At 45.5% G+C, this 5,290-nt stretch overlaps 1 protein-coding gene across 1 annotated transcript in view; it reads left to right on the top strand.

Moving 5' to 3' along the window:
* The window catches only part of LOC117958237, an 859,617-nt gene that overhangs the window by 511,019 nt on the left and 343,308 nt on the right, over positions 1-5,290 (top strand). The gene's annotated exons all lie outside the window — the stretch shown is intronic.

Genomic DNA, 5,290 nt, shown 5'->3' with positions numbered 1-5,290 from the left:
CCCCCCCCCCCCCCCCCCCCCCATGTTGCAAAGTAGACACAGACCCAAAGCATCCTCTTCTACATATTGAGGGGGGGGGGAGGTGGGGACATATATCTATGTGCTCTCCAAATCTGTTTTTTGAGTTAATTTGCATTACAATTACCTAACTCTGCTGTAGTCGCACGGTTTCCTGTCAGTCGACTCTACCTGAAGTCATCATGGTGAAACCTCATGCTGAGTCACGTAAGACGGCGCCACAGGTGTGTAGAGATGCACAGTAACACACACACAAACACACACACACACACACACACACACACACACACACACACACACAGGCACATGCCGACAGCAAGGCTCACTGCAGTCGTCGCTGTCGGAGCTGTTGATCTCCACCGACGTGTCCACGCTGCTGGTCAGAGACAGGGACCCCCCGCCGCCCCCCCCACCGGGCCGGCCGTGGGCCAACAGCGGAGACAGCAGGTTGGCCCCCCCCACCTTCCCGGACGCCACGCAGCCGGGGCTGAGGGCCAGTGGCGAGGAGGCCGGGTTGGGGGACAGGGGGCCGGGGGAGGTGGGGGACAGGCGGGGGAAGTATGCGGAGATCTGCCGGATGGGTCTGATGGGGCCGGGGCAAACGTCGATGGCCATGTGTTCCTGGATGGAGATGCTGAGCTTCTTTCCTCTCCGCACCGTCATAGAGTCTGGAAGGACAAAGACAAGACATTTATTTATTTATTTATTTACTCATTCAATCAGGACAATGCACATTGATGAACATGTACAACAGTATACGTAAATGTGCCAGTAAATTAACAGTTGTATGACTGTACATTTTAACAGAAATTGTACCTTGTATGTGATTCACAGGTATATTTTTGTTACTTTACAATATAACAGACGGTGTTATGTTCCCCTTTGAGGGGAACTCGAACTGCGTCGGTTACGACACTATGGGAAAGCCTTAAGGCATAGTGTCGTAACCGACGCAGTGTCTCGTTCCCCTATCTCCGGGAACAAGGGTTACATTCGTAACCCGAGACGTTCCCCTTCGAGGGGAACTCGAACTGCGTTGGTTACGATACTACTATGGACTATGGTTTCCTGGTCCTCAGATCTCTGCAGGGTAAATCCAGACAGCTAGCTAGACTATCTGTCCAATCGGAGTTTCTGTTGATGACCAGGGTTACATAACATCTGTAGAAACGTATTGCCTATTTGTTGCCTTTTTGTTGCCTTTTTGTTGCCTTTTTGTTGCCCTTTTTGTTGCCTTTTTGTCCCCTTTTTGTTACCTTTTTGCCGCTTTTTTGTTGCAATTTAACATTTCCCCCCTGCGTCCCCGTTGAGAGTCATTAAGGTGGCGGCCGGACTCGACCGCTTTGATTCCCGATATAAAAGCAAAGGCACGCCAACGCTTGTTTTCATGTTTTGACACAATTTATCCCCAACAGCAGCCTCCGCGGCCCGCCGCAGGAAACTGGCAGCCGGCGTTTAATGAGGAGAGTGTGTGGGTGTCTGACACATGAGAAGAGGGAATTAAATTCAATATGGGCAGAAAAAGAAGGAGGTTGGATGTGCCACGGATCTAATTCAGTTTAAGAGAGCAGAGAGAAAAGGGAAACTCAGCAGGCAGTTAAAAGTGCCCATTTTATTAAAAAAAAAAATCTCTTTTTCTTGGATTCTGGGGTTTATTTTGTGTTTCTGGTGCTTCCACACGCACACACACAGTGTTTTGAGTGAGATCTGGTTTCTGAAAGTCCTCAGCTTTCAGTTTCAGGAGACTTATAGGAGCCACATACAGGACCAGAACTACCCAAGGGTGCAAAGGCAGCTTCCTATAATGAGGTTTTTCATATTATGACACAGCAGGATGAACTCCTGAACACACAGCTTTTAAACCGAGGGGTGGAGTTCACTTCCCGAGGAAGTCGGCAGCAGCAGAACAAGCTACAGGTAACAGGGCAATTATCCAGCATGTATTAACCTCCAATAAAGTGCTTGTTTTGCCACTGACAGACTCAGATTAATATTGTAAGTGTCTAACAGCATTATGGTGATGAAATCCACCAGACTCCATGTAAATAATCACTACTTTTAGCGTGTATAGAGCAGCATATCTCCACCAGACTCCATGTAAATAATCACTACTTTTAGCGTGTATCGAGCAGCATATCTCCACCAGACTCCATGTAAATAATCACTACTTTTAGTGTGTATAGAGCAGCATATCTCCACCAGACTCCATGTAAATAATCACTACTTTTAGCGTGTATAGAGCTGCATATCTCCACCAGACTCCATGTAAATAATCACTACTTTTAGCTGGTATAGAGCAGCACATTCTCACATGTCAATCATTATCTATGTGTTCATTTCAACCAGAACTAGAGTTATGATGGTTGGAGAAGTGGAAAGACGACCGAAAACAGATTGTCATGGTTTTATTTTGATTCTGTCGACTTTTAAGAAGTGTGTTTTACGTTGCTTAAATCACAGTTTATTTACATGGAGTCTGGTGGGTTTAGTGGATGTTTTTATGTTTTAAAAACGGATCTTACTCTTTAACAGGAAGGTCAAACTCCTTAGAAATCCATTCCATAATTTTGTCAGAAATTATAATGCGGCAACCGCATAAAAAAACAGACATTGGCTGATTACCCATTGAATTATGCGATCGCATAGTCACGTTTTTCTGGAGGGACTAAATTGGAATCAATCCCAAAATGATGACTAATGAGAAGTTTAAGAAGAAGTGAGCGACCTCTCGTTAGCTTCATATGTTAAACAGCTGTCTCTGATTATCTGCCACGTCGCGTGGTTCCCGTCCCTGCAGTCTCCTTCATGTCCCCTGAGGACACCGCAGACGTTGGACAGCGGGAGACGCTGATGTTCTCCGCCGGGCGACGCTGATGTTCTCCTCCAGGAGACACTGATGTTCTCCGCTGGGAGATGCTGCGGTTCTCCGTCGGGAGACGCTGATGTTTATTGCAGGAAGACACTACTGTTCTCCTTTTGGAGACCGTGATGTTCTTCGCTGGGATACGCTGATGTTCTCCGCCAGGAGACACTGCTGTTCTCCTTCAGGAGACGCTGATGTTCTCCACCGGGAGACGCTGATGTTCTCCGCCGGGAGACATTGATGTTGTCCAGCAGGAGACGCTGATGTTCTCCGCCTGGAAGCGCTGCTGTTCTCTGCCGGGAGACGCTGATGTTCTCCGCCAGTAGACGCTGATGTTCTCCGCTAGTAGACGCCGCGGTTCTCCGCAAGGAGATGCTGATCTTCTCCGCCAGGAGACTGAATCTGGATATGTTGATAATTTAAAAGGGTGGACGGAGCGAGTGGGCGGATGAAACTGCTGACTGGGAATGACTCAGCAGGTTTGGTGAGATGATTTATTCGCCTACGCAGTCATTTTTAACTTCCAACGACCTTTGTTCTTTTATATGTGCTTTTCAAAATAAAAGCATATCATAATATGGTTTTAATAGGGTTAGGGGTTAGGGTCCATTCTTTTCTAAGATGGTGCCATGGTAGTTTATTTAAAGGTTTTATGAATGGCTCCTTTGTTGTTGTTGTTATTGTTGCTAAATCCATACATCCACCCACGCACCCTGCCATCCATTCATCCATCCATCCATCATCCATCCACCCATCCATCATCCATCCATCCATCATCAATCCACCCTGCCATCCATTCATCCATCCATCCATCATCAATCCACCCATCCATCCATTCATCCATCCATCCATCATCAATCCACCCATCCATCCATCCATCCATCCATCCATCCATCATCCATCCATCCATCCATCTGACCAACAACACATCCATTCATTCATCTAACCATCCATTCACATGCCCATGCAGTACACCCACCCATCCATCCATCCATCCATCCATCCATCATCCATCCATCCATCCATCATCCATCATCCATCCATCCATCCATCTGACCAACAACACATCCATTCATTCATCCAACCATCCATTCACATGCCCATGCAGTACACCCACCCATCCATCCATCCATCCACCAATTCACCCATTCATCCATCCATCCATCCATCCACCCATAGACCCTTCCATCCATCCACCCATCCACCAATCCATCTACCTATCCACCCACCCATCCATCTATCCACTTATGCAACCATTAACCCATCCATCAATCCATCCACTCACCCACCCTGCACTCCATCCACCCATCCACCCATCCACCCATCCATCCATCCATCCACCCATCCACCCATCCATCCATCCATCCCTCCACCCACCTATCCCTCCACCTTTCTAAGATGAATTAAACATGACGCCAGCTGCCGCGCGGCTGTCCTGATGTTTAATTCATGTTTTATCGGCGGTAACATTCCTCCACTTGAGAGAGCGGCGGGATTACCGCCGGGAGCTAAGCTGCACCGGAGAGGATGCTAATGAGGACGCATGAAATGCATCCTCCTCTCCTCCTCATCCTCCTATCTCACCTGCCACTCACTCTTCAGTCTCATCCTGGTGTCCCCCCCTCTCTCTTTCATCCCCTCTGCGATGCTTGTTATTGTCTCTGTCTGCAGACGTGTTGCTGTCTTCATGTTGCTCTCTGTAGGACCGTGTGAGACGGGCAACGCAATTACATTCAAGGGGTTCGGAAACGATATCGCACGATCAATTCATTCAATAAAAGACAAAAAAAATTAAGAAAAATAAGTCAGGAAAAATGTCAAAATTTGTCAAAAAATATATTTTTAAAAAAAATGTCAAAAATAAAAAAGTAAAAAGTTGATAAAGTAACAAAAATAAAAAATAAAAATAAACAAAAAAAAGTTTAAAAAAGGCAAAAACAAAAGACAAAAAAACAAACAAAAAATAGTCATAAATAGTGACGAATTAAATAAATGAATAATAATAAAATTAAAATAAGAAAAATCAAAATGAAACAACCAAAAATGTCAAAAAGTTAAAAGTCGAATAAAAGGGATAAAAAAGCAACTAAAAAGTCAAAAAAATAACAAAAGAGAAACAAAAAAAGTCTCTCCATACGACCGCGTGAGAGGGGTTTGGAAATAATTTTGGACGATCAACTCAGTCAAAAAAAAGACAACAAAAAAAATAAGTCCGGAAAAATTACAAAAGGCGAAAAGAAACAACCAAAAAGGTCAAAAAACAAAAAAGTGAAAAGTGTTCCTATGAGACAACCTGTAGGGGAACGAATCGGGAACTGTAGTTCTTATGACACGACCTGTAGGGGGACCGAATCGGGGACTGTAGTTCCTATGAGACGACCTGTAGGGGGACCGAATCGGGGACTGTAG

This window comes from Etheostoma cragini, chromosome 15 (assembly GCF_013103735.1).
Source record: "Etheostoma cragini isolate CJK2018 chromosome 15, CSU_Ecrag_1.0, whole genome shotgun sequence".
NCBI lineage: Eukaryota > Metazoa > Chordata > Actinopteri > Perciformes > Percidae > Etheostoma > Etheostoma cragini.
The sequence above is the reverse complement of the archived record's forward strand: the minus strand, read 5'-3'. Positions and strand labels throughout refer to the sequence as shown.